This window comes from Oncorhynchus masou, chromosome 9 (genome assembly GCF_036934945.1).
Source record: "Oncorhynchus masou masou isolate Uvic2021 chromosome 9, UVic_Omas_1.1, whole genome shotgun sequence".
NCBI lineage: Eukaryota > Metazoa > Chordata > Actinopteri > Salmoniformes > Salmonidae > Oncorhynchus > Oncorhynchus masou.
Genome location: NC_088220.1, coordinates 52,679,573 through 52,694,891, shown reverse-complemented (window position 1 = coordinate 52,694,891; position 15,319 = coordinate 52,679,573). Strand labels below are relative to the sequence as shown.

At 50.6% G+C, this 15,319-nt stretch overlaps 1 protein-coding gene across 3 annotated transcripts in view; it reads right to left on the bottom strand.

The window, feature by feature from the left end:
- The window catches only part of LOC135546185 (unconventional myosin-Ic-like), a 62,722-nt gene that overhangs the window by 45,894 nt on the left and 1,509 nt on the right, over window positions 1-15,319 (bottom strand). The window contains exon 1 of one of the 3 annotated variants that reach the window (XM_064974402.1): window positions 12,889-13,321. The exons of the other annotated variants lie outside the window; for them this stretch is intronic. The gene's annotated coding sequence lies outside the window, so the exon portion shown is untranslated. Of the gene's footprint in view, window positions 1-12,888; window positions 13,322-15,319 lie in introns of those variants that run through there. 3 annotated transcript variants of the gene reach the window in all.

Here is a 15,319-nt window from a genome sequence, read left to right as displayed (position 1 = left end):
AGAGAGGAGAGTGAGAGAGAGGAGAGCAACCCACAGAGAGAGAGAGAGAGAGAGAAGAGCAACCCAGAGAGAGAGAGGAGAGCAACACAGAGAGAGAGAGGAGAGTGACACACAGAGAGAGAGGAGAGCAACACAGAGGGAGAGAGAGGAGAGCAACAGAGAGAGAGAGAGAGAGCAACAGACAGAGCAACAGAAAGACAGAGAGAGAGGAGAGCAACACACAGAGAGAGAGAGGAGAGAGAGAGAGAGAGGAGCGCAACACAGAGAGAGAGGAGAGCGAGAGAGAGGAGAGCAACACAGAGAAAGAGAGGAGAGCAAGAGAGAGGAGAGCGGGAGAGAGAGGAGAGCGAGAGAGAGAGGAGAGCGAGAGAGAGAGGAGAGCGAGAGAGAGAGGAGAGCGAGAGAGAGAGGAGAGCGAGAGAGAGAGAGCAACCCACACAGAGAGAGAGAGAAGAGCAACCCAGAGAGAGAGAGAGAGAGAGGAGAGCAACACACAGAGAGAGAGAGAGAGGGGAGCGACACACACAGAGAGAGAGAGAGAGGAGAGCAACACAGAGAGAGAGGGAGAGGAAAGCAACACAGAGAGAGGAGAGCAACACACAGAGGGAGAGAGAGAGGAGAGCAACAGAGAGAGAGAGAGAGCAACAGAAAGACAGAGAGAGAGGAGAGCAACACACAGAGAGAGAGAGAGGAGAGCGAGAGAGAGGAACAAGAGAGAGGAGAGAGGGAGAAAGGAGAGCGAGAGAGAGGAGAGCGAGAGAGGAGAGCGAGAGAGAGGAGAGCGGAGAGAGAGAGCGGAGAGAGAGAGAGGAGAGCGGAGAGAGAGAGAGGAGAGCGGAGAGAGAGGAGAGCAAGAGAGAGAGGAGAGAGAGGAGAGCGAGAGAGGGAGGAGAGCGAGAGAGGGAGGAGAGCGAGAGAGGGAGGAGAGCGAGAGAGAGAGGAGAGCGAGAGAGAGAGGAGAGCGAGAGGAGAGCGAGAGAGAGAGGAGAGCGAGAGAGAGAGGAGAGCGAGAGGAGAGCGAGAGAGGGAGGAGAGCGAGAGGAGAGCGAGAGAGGGAGGAGAGCGAGAGAGAGAGGAGAGCGAGAGAGAGGAGAGCGAGAGAGAGGAGAGCGAGAGAGAGAGGAGAGCGAGAGGAGAGAGGGAGGAGAGCGAGAGAGGGAGGAGAGCGAGAGAGGGAGGAGAGCGAGAGAGGGAGGAGAGCGAGAGAGGGAGGAGAGCGAGAGAGGGAGGAGAGCGAGAGAGGGAGGAGAGCGAGAGCGAGAGCGAGAGGAGAGCGAGAGCGAGAGCGAGAGGAGAGCGAGAGCGAGAGGAGAGCGAGAGGAGAGCGAGAGAAGAGCAACACAGAGAGAGAGAGAGGAGAGCGAGAGAGAGGAGAGCAACACAGAAAGAGAGGAGAGCGAGAGAGGAGAGCGAGAGAGGAGAGCGAGAGAGGAGAGCGAGAGAGGAGAGCGAGAGAGAGAGAGAGAGGAGAGCAACACAGAGAGAGAGAGGAGAGCGAGAGAGAGGAGAGCAACACAGAAAGAGAGGAGAGCGAGAGAGAGGAGAGCGAGAGAGAGAGGAGAGCGAGAGGAGAGAGAGGGCAACACAGAGAGAGAGCGAGAGGAGAGCGACACACACAGAGAGAGAGAGGAGAGCGACACACAGAGAGAGCGAAGAGAGAGCGACACACAGAGAGAGCGAGGAGAGAGCGACACACAGAGAGAGCGAGGAGAGAGCGACACACAGAGAGAGCGAGGAGAGAGCGACACACAGAGAGAGCGAGGAGAGAGCGACACACAGAGAGAGCGAGGAGAGAGCGACACACAGAGAGAGCGAGGAGAGAGCGACACACAGAGAGAGCGAGGAGAGAGCGACACACAGAGAGAGCGAGGAGAGAGCGTCCCACAGAGAGAGCGAGGAGAGAGCTACACACAGAGAGAGCGAGGAGAGAGCGACACACAGAGAGAGCGAAACACAGAGAGAGCGACACACAGAGAGAGCGAAACACAGAGAGAGCGACACACAGAGAGCGACACACAGAGAGAGCGAAGAGAGAGCGACACACAGAGAGAGCGAAGAGAGAGCGACACACAGAGAGCGAAGAGAGCGACACACAGAGAGAGCGAAGAGAGAGCGACACACAGAGAGAGCGAGGAGAGAGCGACACACAGAGAGAGCGAGGAGAGAGCGACACACAGAGAGAGCGAGGAGAGAGCGACACACAGAGAGAGCGAGGAGAGAGCGACACACAGAGAGAGCGAGGAGAGAGCGACACACAGAGAGAGAGCGAGGAGAGAGCGACACAGAGAGAGAGCGAGGAGAGAGCGACACACAGAGAGAGCGAGGAGAGAGCGACACACAGAGAGAGCGAGGAGAGAGCGACACACAGAGAGAGCGAGGAGAGAGCGACACACAGAGAGAGCGAGGAGAGAGCGACACACAGAGAGAGCGAAACACAGAGAGAGCGACACACAGAGAGAGCGAAGAGAGAGCGACACACAGAGAGAGCGAAGAGAGAGCGACACACAGAGAGAGCGAAGAGAGAGCGACACACAGAGAGAGCGAGGAGAGAGCGACACACAGAGAGAGCGAGGAGAGAGCGACACACAGAGAGAGCGAGGAGAGAGCGACACACAGAGAGAGCGAGGAGAGAGCGACACACAGAGAGAGCGAGGAGAGAGCGACACACAGAGAGAGCGAGGAGAGAGCGACACACAGAGAGCGAGGAGAGAGCGACACACAGAGAGAGCGAGGAGAGAGCGACACACAGAGAGAGCGAGGAGAGAGCGACACACAGAGAGAGCGAGGAGAGAGCGACACACAGAGAGAGCGAGGAGAGAGCGACACACAGAGAGAGCGAGGAGAGAGCGACACACAGAGAGAGCGAGGAGAGAGCGACACACAGAGAGAGCGAGGAGAGAGCGACACACAGAGAGAGCGAGGAGAGAGCGACACACAGAGAGAGCGAGGAGAGAGCGACACACAGAGCGAGCGAGGGAGAGCGACACACAGAGCGAGCGAGGGAGAGCGACACACAGAGCGAGCGAGGGAGAGCGACACACAAAGAGAGCGAGGGGAGAGCGACACAGAGCGAGCGAGGAGAGAGCGACACACAGAGCGAGCGAGGAGAGAGCGACACACAGAGCGAGCGAGGAGAGAGCGACACACAGAGCGAGCGAGGAGAGAGCGACACACAGAGCGAGCGAGGAGAGAGCGACACACAGAGCGAGCGAGGAGAGAGCGACACACAGAGCGAGCGAGGGGAGAGCGACACACAGAGCGAGCGAGGAGAGAGCGACACACAGAGCGAGCGAGGGGAGAGCGACACACAGAGCGAGCGAGGGGAGAGCGACACACAGAGCGAGCGAGGGGAGAGCGACACACAGAGCGAGCGAGGGGAGAGCGACACACAGAGCGAGCGAGGGGAGAGCGACACACAGAGCGAGCGAGGGGAGAGCGACACACAGAGCGAGCGAGGAGAGCGACACACAGAGAGAGCGAGGAGAGCGACACACAGAGAGAGCGAGGAGAGCGACACACAGAGAGAGCGAGGAGAGCGACACACAGAGAGAGCGAGGAGCTCTCTCACTTTTATATTTGCTATCATTTATATTGTATACATTGTTGCTTTGGCAATATTGACACAATGTTTTTCATGCCAATAAAGCAGCTTGAATTTGAGAGAGGAGAGCGACACAGAGAGCGAGAGCGAGAGAGAGCGAGAGAGAGAGAGAGCGACACAGAGAGAGAGAGAGGTGGAGCAACAGACACACAGAGAGAGAGAGAGAGGAGAGCAACCCATAGAGAGAGAGCAACACACAGAGAGAGGAGAGCAACACAGAGAGAGGAGAGCGAGAGAGAGAGAGCAACACAGAGAGAGACAGAGAGGGACAGACAGAGACACAGAGAGAGCATCAGAGAGAGAGCGAGAGAGAGCAACACAGAGAGCGAGAGCGAGAGAGAGAGCGAGAGAGAGAGAGAGCGAGAGAGAGAGCGAGAGAGAGAGAGAGAGAGGTGGAGCAACAGACACAGAGAGAGAGAGAGGAGAGCAACCCATAGAGAGAGAGCAACACACAGAGAGAGGAGAGCAACACAGAGAGAGGAGAGCGAGAGAGAGCAACACAGAGAGAGACAGAGAGAGACAGACAGAGACACAGAGAGAGCATCAGAGAGAGAGCGAGAGAGAGCAACACAGAGAGAGAGAGAGAGAGAGAGAGAGAGAGAGCGAGAGAGAGCAAGCAACAGACAGAGAGAGACAGAGACAGAGAGAGGAGAGCAACACAGAGAGAGAGAGAGAAGGGAGAGAGCAACACACAGAGAGAGAGAGCAAGAGCAACACAGAGAGCAAGAGCAACACAGAGAGCGAGAGAGACAGGGGAGAACCACACAGAGAGCAAGAGAGACAGGGGAGAGCAACACAGAGAGAGCAGAAGAGAGCGAGAAGAGCAGCAGAGAGATTGAAGAGGAGATAGAAAAAGACAAAAGACATTGAACAAGAGGGGAAACTCAGAGCTCTGTAGCCTCAGTGTGGTCAGAGAGGATGCTGATGAGCTCATGCTCTGCCGTGACATAACGCCGTCTCTCTGGTGACTCAGTAATATTGACACAGGGGTGGCTTCCAGGCTCACCCACAAATACACTCAAACTGACGTGTTTCTCCCTCTGACTCACTGTGCCCCTCTGGCTCGCTGGGTCTTGTGAATCATTGTGGGGGCACCGGGGTGTGAGTGTGCTGTTGCCGTCTACTTTTGCCATACACAGCAGAGAGAAGATGTTTCCACGGTGAACAGGCCTGACAAGCCTGAGTGACCGTTTAGTTCAGAGCATCTGCTGTCGGAGGCAGCGGGACCCGGAGCAAGAAAGTCCCCACAAGCGCAGTCCCCCACCAGCCTCCTCTGAGGGAGCTCGTTTTGCACACGGAAAGTATTGGACAGAGCAGATAAAAACACGGGAAACAAACAAACCAGGAACGAAGCTCACGAGGCAGGCCCCACTGTGCGACAGAAGGGGCGTGACTATTGGTTCAGCAGTGTGACGCTGCTCATCTGCAGGACAGAATAAAAAAGAAGCCTTGTCCATCACCTGGGAACATCAGCAAAATGTACTGCACCTACAGTACACAGGGGGCCCATTTCCAGCCCCCAGGTACCTCTCTGCAGAGGATTCTACCACCGCTGACGACGTTCATCCGATCACCAAGGATAGTTGGACAAAGCAATGTTACGGCAGCTCGCTTGCTCAGGTAACGGGAAGCAAACAGGACAAAAAAGACACAAAAAAGTGCTGTCGTGCACACAGTCTGCACATCTGATTGCCTATCCTTCTCGCCAAGAGACACCCTGCCACACACACACTGCTTTTCTGCGGAGCCAGCACTTTGGGCCGTGCAGGCACATCCTGAAGCGTCTCCGGTATTCCATAAAGACGTGAACCGAGCCAACCAGCTGAACCGGACTAGCCCTCCTCTCCCTCACCACAGCAGAAATGAGGAGGAGGAAGTGGTTTCAGCGCACGCGCACACACACACACACACACACAGTCTCTAAACTCTAATCAGTGGAGATTCCTCTGTGCGGGCGAGGTGAAGGGGGCAGCCGTGTACCTCGCAATAAGGCCACACCCTGGTCTGGGATCAGCTTTTCTTACGCTTCCGGGTTTAGAGGCTCGACTGCTGAACTGATCCTCGGGGACAAGTGATTAACCACCACCTTTCCCCCACCGATCATCTCAGTTGAGGCGAGTCTGACCCTGGCCTCAGCACCACGGGTCAATGGCAAATCAACCAACAAAGGCAATTTCTCTCACGCACACACACAGCAAACAAGCCTTTGGAGTCAACAGGGGCGAGCTGAAACTCGCAGTGGGAGGACCTCCCAACAGCCTTTCACCATGTCTTTTGTCCCCGTCTCAATATCTGGGAGACTGCCGTGCACACCAGCTGGAACTCATAAAGTACAGTACAAATAGGGCAGATGAGCCCGTTCCTCCCTCCCTCCCTGGTCTCCTCCTCCAGGCTAGAGGGGCCCTCTCAGGCTTATTTATACCCACACGGCCTTATATGGGCAGCACCCGCTACCGGCAGCAGGCTGAGGGGTATGAAGTGCAGTTTACATACACGCTTCCATCCCTGGTCATCTACGCTCCCTCTCATCTATAGCCATCGAATACCAATACTGGCAACACGCCCTTTCCTCAACTCCTCCACTCAGTCCCCTTTTCCTTGTCCATCCATCCTCCCCGAGCTAACTATGCGAGGGAGCAAGGGCATTTCCTTCCTCTCCGGCAGCGCGGGGTGAAAGGTCGTGTTTAGAGATGTTTATGCTTTATGCTTAATGTCACAGATCCACTGTAAACGGAGGGAATCAGAAGCACTTGGGGCGAGTTGTCAGAATGTCTAATGCTGCCTTTCCTGTTCCCTCGGTGTGGCTTCTCGTGCCGATCTGACACCAGTAACACCTGCACTGCTGCCCGAACAAAGGACTACAGAACGGATTTGGCATACCGCTGCCAAAAATCCTCTGTCCAATTCCCTCTACTCCTCTCCGGCACTAGATCTATCCTACAGCATATCAAAACGACAGAACCAATTCCCTCTACTCCTCTCCGGCACTAGATCTATCCTACAGCATATCAAAACGACAGAACCAATTCCCTCTACTCCTCTCCGGCACTAGATCTATCCTACAGTATATCAAAACGACAGAACCAATTCCCCCCGCACATATATCTGCCATTTCTCCTCACTTCTCTAACCAAAACACTGTTACAACATACCGCATTGACTCCCAGCTGCAGACTGTGCCAGACATGCAGCACACGCCCACACCCAGACAAACAGGCTCCGACTATCGCTAGGCTGCTCATAGGAACATATAGGACAGGAGCCTACGGACAAGGGGACAGGAGCCTACGGACAAGGGGACAGGAGCCTAACAGTGCAAGGCCCGTACTCATGCAGGGTATCAGAGTAAGAGTCCTGATCTATGATCAGGTCCCCTCTCATTCAATATGATTTGAAAGGCAAAACTGATCTTAGATCAGCATTCCTACTCAGAGCTGCTTTGTGAATATGGTTCAATACGAGAGTAGCCATATTGTCTAAAGCAATGACACCACACACACACACACACACAATAAAGGCTTTGCAGAAGGGAGAATTGTAATTAAACCCACCATATGATGTGAGTTGGTGTGTGGTTTAACTTTGCAATAAATTTAGCAATCTCGGACTGATGAAACTTCAGACTTGGAACTGGGCTTAAACAGAGGCCCCCACGGAGCAGGCATAAGCAAGCACAGCCTCTTTCCCAAACGGAAGCTCTCAACAGTCTGGGGAAAAATGCACTTCACATTGCAACATCTCTGGAATCTTGTCCCCAACTAGCCACAGAGCAGAGTCAGGGGTCAGGCTGCTTAGATGACAATACACAGACAACAGCTGAGGCAATGACACACACACATATATTTCCACACACACACACACACACACACACACACACACACACACACACACACACACACACACACACACACACACACACACACACACACACACACACACACACACACACACACACGTCTCTGTGGCAGGTCATTGGGTATTATTACTACCCATGAATGAGCAGGCAGCACTGTAATCATGACAACACAATGACACACAGACGAGCGCCCTCCCCGCCGTCTCATTCTACGCATCCCCCCAATTACTGGATGCCATCACACACACACACACACACAGGGCCTGAACACACAGGGCTTAGCTGGCTCCTCTCCTAAGGGGCCAGTCAGGACAGAGCTGGAGGATCAGATGACTGCTGACAGGAGCTTATTGTGAGACAGGCCTATAGGCAGCAGCGTGCTGGTGGATCACACTGAAGGAACCACCCCGTGCACTAAGCAGGCTATCCACCCAAGCACATAGTTAAACCCAACCTGGACGTAGACTTGGGTGTGACATGAATGTCCCGCCGCGTGTCCCATAGAGTGAGCTGAGGCTATAGTGTGTGTTTGCGTGGGAGTTCTGTACGGACAGAGGTGTGTGTGTAGGTGTGTGTGTGTGTGTGTGTGTGTGTGTAGTGGGAGCAAAACATAGGCCATGGGGGTGAGGGATCCTTAAGAGATGATGCCAGGTGTCACTCCATGTTTGTTCCACCTCCTCTTATCAAGCCCAACCTCCTTGGCAGTGTTTGCATTCGCTCACTCTCTCCCTCGCAGCCGGGCCAAGCGCTTATCACGCCCTGCTCCGCTTGAAACAGAAAGACTCACAGCAGTCGCAGCTGAATGAAAAGCAAAAAAAACTATTATTTCATAGAGTATGTGACAGCACACTGGAAGGTTTTGGAAAGTCTCGTTTGAACAGGTGATACATCTAGTCTATTTTACATGGATCAGAAGAGATAAAAGGAGGCCTGTTGGTGCTGGCAGAGGAACTTTGCATTATCCTTGTCTAATTCAGAGCGCTACATTTAATTGATCCTATCAGTGGTAAACTCATTGTGCTCGTTTGACTAATGGGTTCGCCAATCCAGGGGCTCTACTGTAATTGCGTTGACATTCATCAATCCATTCCCATGACAGACAGAGGAGACACTTCCTACTAGTTTAACTACCCCCCCCACCTGTGGGTGGGTGGCTGGCGTTCAGATAGAAATATATGACGTAGAACAAACATGCTACACTGGTGGAAGGAGCCTGATCGCGCGAGAGCACAGCAAATCGGTCGGTCCTCTTGACCGGGCTACAACCATGCCTCTCTGACAGCTGGCATATGGAATCACATCATCTTTACTCGTGACCTTTATCTGCAACATTCCACAACATCGTGTCCTGCTGAACGCAGCCCTGTACAAATCTATCTGGCCTGAATACTTGTTTCCCGATGACCCCTCCCCCCCTCCTACACCACATTGAGTGATTGACAGTACAGGGTTGGGACAACACAAGGACACACCTGGTTGGGTTTGCCGTCGGCTTACGGCCCAGGCAGTCATGGAGAGTACCTGGGCAAAGGTTAACGTGCAGGCTGGCCAATCAGGAAGAGCGGGGGGTGGGGTTTCTGGCCAATCAGGAAGAGCGGGTGGGGGGGTGGGGGGCAATGCTGGCCAATGTCCCAGTGTTGGCAACCACACTGTAAGGAACTAAGTTGATGTACAGTCACTGTATCCAACGTTCCATGCTAGCGTGGTCCCCGATCCGTTTGTGTCGTCTCGACAAAGAGGTGGCAATGACATTGAGGAGTTGGTAAAACAACACAAAACAGATCTGGGACCAGGGTATATCCATGCCTGGTTAGCATGAGCAGAGGACCACAATACACACACAACAGGTAGGTGGACAGGTAGGGCTCTAGCTGGTACACAGAGTGTGGGAACGAACACAGTGGGACACAACAGGTAGGTGTGCCAGCAGAGAGGGAACACACGGGCCATTTACAGGCTATGAGTGTTGTACAGTCATTGGGTAAAGAAGTACAGCCGGGAGGAGACCAGTATCGTGGCAAGGAAACAAAACACAGTGGATTTAACTCCTTTTGGGAAAACGGCCCTGATATTGGAAACAAACATCATTCTGCTGTCACCCAGAGTCACATGTATTTTCTAAGTTAAAGCACGCAATATAATACCTGCAGCAGGTTTTTAAAAGGACCCAAGAGTGGTCTGCATCGTGTTTTCATTTTTGCCATGGACAAAATATTGCGATACTGGTATCGTCACAGCCCAACAGCGAGGTGCAGGTGCACAGTGATAGGTCCATAAGGCTACAGGTTATCCACCACAGAAAGGGGCCGTTTTCTTAGTGAGCACATACCTCGTTCATCTGAGCGGAGCAGGAGGGCTGGAATAGAACGAGCCACAAAGTTAATAGAAAAAGTAGTTATGATACCCAGGGATGTTACAGGCTTACTAGGTCAACTGGTACCAATTCCTATGTTTAGTTTAACGGAGCAGAAGTACCACAAAGTGAAGGATTAGCGATGGAAAGCGGATCTCTAAGCCACACCCCCTTTCCTTTCTCTTCCCACAGCCCTTCACTCTACCCCTGTCCGTCAGGTTTATCAGTGTGAATGTGTGTATGTGTGGGGGGGCTAGTGTAGGTCTCGAATTCTGAGACACATCATACTCGACCAGTCATGCTCACGAGGCACGAAGCGGAAAGAAACCTGGACAAAACAGAGAGGTACGACCTGAAACCATCCAATAACAAAAAGCCCATTTTCCTTTTCTGTTACACATCATTTAGAAAAGCTGTGTTACTGTGTGCCTCACAACGAACACAATCCAGGTTTGACTGAGCCAGAAGGGTTCCCCAGTATGATAGTAGTTTGCTCCTGATAGGAAGCGAGACTTGGTAGCAGGGCGGGGCCCTCTACTCTTCTTCGGCCGGGACATTTCTGGTGGAAAAGCCACAGCTAAGAGTAGACTAACTCCAGATCGTCCAACCGGCACAGTTCATGACTCAATGCAGCACTCTACATTGACTCACTACCAGACTCGCATTCTACCAGACTGACTCATTCCATAAATACACTCAACAACCCAACACTAGACATGGACTGATATTGGTGCCGGAACTCATTTTTGGGTTCCGGTCCTGTTTATATTTAGATGCAGAATCTCCACGATACTTTTGAGCTAATATTCTAGAAGAGGAACAGGAGCACGAGGAGTAGAACATTTGAGGTGCTGGTACTACGCTCCGGTGAACTCCTGCCCACGTCAAGCATGGCCTCCACCTCTTCTGCGGTCTCCAAAACCGCTCTCATACACATACCTCAGACGTCTGACCAATAGCATGTTGACGCGGGCAAGACTCAAAAACAAACTAAAAAGCAAAAGCACACAAAACACGTTCTCTCCCACGCGACTCACTTTTCACTCACTGCTCTCCTCGCTCTCTCAGACTTGTCATAGGAGCTCCCAAATCAATAAGTAGTGTGTTTCTCCCACCATTTCCCCCCCCATCAGTCTGTCTCCGTCGTTCTTTCCCACTCCCCTTCCTAGACGACCATATACTTCTGCTATCTAAATAGAAACAGGCCGTGGCCCAGACTCCATGTCCTCCTCCACGAACTCATGAACGTTGGCAGATCCACTCCTACCAGGGTGTGTGAAACATCAGTGTGGCCTCGCTGTCTACCACAGTATTTGGTGGTTTATTAGGATCCCCGTTAGCTGTTGCGAAAGCAGCAGCTACTCTTCCTGCGGTGCACACAGAACATGAAACATGACAGAAGTACATCGACGTGGCTGTTTTCAGGGCAGCGTGTCCCAGACATGCCCCATCTCTCGGTTGCTTGGTTTTCAAACTCCGGGCAGAATGTGTGTTGACACGCCACACCTGTGACACCATAGCTCACTGAGAAAGTACAGTACTTTTGCAAGCTGTCCCTAGGTCCACTAATTCACAAGGCCTGGACGAATGTTGTCGAGACCTTTTATCATTTGACCAAGAGCTTTCCTATTCTAATACATAATCTCCCTCCTCCATCCCCTCTCAATCTTTGTTCGTTAGGCTCTAGTACAAATCCAACCGTTCATCATCTGTTCCAACTAACAAGGTAATCCAAAAAACTGCAGTGTTGGTGACTTTGGTGGTGAGGGTCATCAGCCAGGCAGCCATGTTGGCCAAGTTCGAGTAGTAAGCCCTGAGGGTTTCCCGTTAGGGGTGGAAGAGGCCGAGGCACTGAGGCAGGTGGAGCCAATAAGTCTCCAGGGTTAAGGCTCTGCAGCACCGACAGCTGGTTCTGTGACGAGAGGGTCACAACAAGACGAGGTCTGCAGAGCCGCCCATGTCACCACCATTGAGTTCACACACAACACATTTTGGCTGGTCACATGTAGCAGCTGATGACAAAAGCATTTGCTGTTGTGGTGGTGGTGTGTGTGTGTGTGTGTGGGGGGGGGAACAGAATTGCCCAATGGCAAAGCGATACATGCAAAAAGGATATTATGCAAACAATGTGGTGGGGTCAAGCAGGGGTTTATATTTGGCTCTGTGAACGCCGCTGTCAGAATCTCAAGCTCTGTGAGACAGAGCTGGGAGGTGCCTAAATATCAGTAGAGTGCAGACAGCTGGGAAAAAGCTCAACCCCGGAATTATTCTGCCTTGGGCTAAAACTGGAATCCTTGTAGGAGGACTTCTTTTTAGGGAGGGGGAAGAAAGAAAAGAAATCACAGCATCCCTCTGAGTTTGTCGAATGGAAAGTCTTGGGTACAGTTAAACAGCAGACAAAATATCCCCAAGATGTTCTGTTGTGGGAAAAAAGTACTGACAACACCACTGATTGGTTTGAGTGGTTGCCTAACTCAACAATTGAACAAACAAACAAAAAATCGCCATGATGAAGCTGCAGGTTTATTAGTTTTTAGTACTGGATCTACACATACACAGCCATAAGATGTGAGTGGAGAGCAATGCCACATCTCAAGCCGGGATACAGTCGTGGTTGGACAGGTGGACACTCACAGTCCTGTTGACATAACCCCAGGTCACCCAAGACACTCACACAGCTACCCACAAACCACCATGCAGCTTAGTCTAGTTAGCCCATTTAGTGATACTACACAAACGATCTGGTTTTAACTACTACGACAAGTATTTTAATTCGCCAATGTATGGGATCGTGAGGCTATTAGGAGTGGCTGGCTGGCTGGCAGTCAGGACAGGGCATGGATTGGCAGTTGTTACATCACGCATGACATGACTGCCAGCCACTCCTAATAGCCTCATGATCACATACATTGGCGAATTAAAATACTGGTCGTAGTAGTTAAAACCAGATGGCCTCGTCGACGAATTGCTACATTGTCACAAATATGAAGCACGCAAACTTCTTCCCGCTACAAAATAACTTCGTAACAGCCTGTTTAGAAAACGGGGGCGAAACAAGGTACCTCAAGATATACATACCTTCAATTAGCCGAAGTCGCGGGTTCCTTCGCCCTGATGTCTCTTCGCCGGTAGGCTACAAAAAGACAGCCGTCTGTTCCGTCTCTCGTTGAACCCAGATTCAACTCCCGTCTCGATGTGACCAGTCCTTTCAGCGGTTCCTAGTTACTGATCCAACTACAATCTGGCGGCTCTAATTCTACTGAGGTTTTTTCTCCACCGCTTTAGTAGCCTAGATTATCCACCACTTTTCACCTATTTCAAACGATTTTACACTTTATTTTTGTAAGAGTAACGTTGTCTAGAAAGTGCACTTCAAGTATACAACAGCAGTAATTTTAAGCCATAAAAACATATTATATTATTCTGAGTATTTGAGTCCCCTGTTGAGTCGTGGAACATGTCAGTAATTTCCTCTCCCTCTTTCAAACACGCAGCAGCCCTTATGCTGCGTTCATAACCTATTGGGAACGTGGTAGTTACCAGTTGTGAAGTCGTAAATAATAAGTTGTATGCATTCACGTGCTTTGAACTCGTTGAAAAAAACGCCGAGTGGCTAATGATCAACAAGCTGCATTAACCATGAACTAAAATAACAGCTATCATGCTTGCAAAAGCAACGTGAATTCTATAAATGCCTGTGAAACCTTAGCCTATGTATTTTAGTTTAAATGTGTATACCCCTGTGTATAAAGTGTGTCTCTCTTATGTGATATATTGCGTTATATTCGTATAAAAGTCATGGTTGTAAACAAATGATCGTGTTCCAAAAACATATAATAGATTGCTTTTTAAAAATATTGTTTTGTTGTTACAGTAAACTGCTGCAAATTCTGTTTTCAAAAGGTAATTTCCTTTAGTAGGTGACGACAGAGGTCAGCAAGTGGGAGAAGTTGGAACGCAGAAGTTATATGCGGCAATCACATGCTAACTGGTTATAGTTATGCACGTTCCGCGTTCAAGTCAGACATTTCGGAGTTTCCTAGTTCCAACTAGCACATTAACGGGGCAATAGACCACTTTCCCACTTGCAAGTATGACTTGGAGGGGCATTCAAGTGGATTTTCCCCAGTCGTATATGGTAAATACTACCTTCACACTTGGTTATGAACGCAGCATAGATACCAGGAAGTTCTCGAGACCCATCCCACAGACTTAAGGAGTAATATCATTTGTTTTACATCAAACTGTTTTCAACAGGCCTAACACTAAATAGGCTATATGGGAAGTAGTCTATGCAATGTTTGCATTGGATAGCCCTGTGTGAACCTAATGTTGCACTGTGAGAGCACACTTCCTTGCTTTGATTAGCCAATTCAATGTTTGACTATATGGATTGTATGCCTATAGGGATGTTTGCCTATAGCTCCTACCCTAAGAATAACATATGGGTTGAGAGTGCCTGTAAATATTGTTGTACTGGTGAGAATATGCCGTTAAATCCTGAACGAAAAAAAAAAACCGCCGACGGCATTCAACTCACTTTCCCTTCGCTGACTTTGTAGTAGTGTTCTTCTCCCCTCTACTGTCAATAGACGTGTCACTACACCTTCTGTCCGCGTCCGACCATGCATTGCGTGGTTGGTTCTTGGAAAGGGTGTGGCCGCCATGTTACGTTTTAATCAGATCTGTGGCAGCAAGTTCAACAATTTGCTATTGATATGTTAATGTTATTCTAGTATATTATGCACATTCTACTGCCATAGTAGGCTACTGTCATAGTATGCTACAGGTCTGAGGCCTATACACTTTAACGAAAGTCCACTGTCAGCATTGCTTTATTATTGTCAGCATTTTTAACTGGTGCCATATTACACCACCTCTTCCCATGTGAAGGTGACCTTTGCAGTTCAATTGCCTGCCTTTATGTGATAATGGACTGCAATATGGCACCCCTGCCAGAAGGGGTAGTGATGATTCAGTATTGTAGCCCACCTCTCTCACTCTCTCTCTCTCTCACACACACACCACCCAGATTTGCTAGCCCTCACTCTGCTTTAATTATGCTGGGAGGAAAGGTTGTATCCTGTTGACAAGGCCCTGTTCATTGGAAAGACAGACTGTACTCCAGGGAGTGTCTCTGTCTCTCGCCACAGAATCTGTGTGAAACTGGAAGAGGGCATTGTTCCTTTCTCGATAAGGAATGAGAAAATGGTGTATATGATATGCCTACTCATTAACTCGTACACTACTCTTGTGCCTTCAGTTCACAAGTCCACATGTTCAATCTCACACACACACACACACACACACACACACACACACACACACATCAGAGGCACAAGAGGGTGATGTGACCATGGTGGAATGTTGGGATGCACGTTCTGTCTTTTCCTCACCTACATTCTGTACCATTCCCGTCATTAGCCATTCCTCCTCACCGAACGAACACGAGGCTCAAACTGAACTTGATAAAACTAAGATTTATCAGATGACGTTAATAACATCTCAC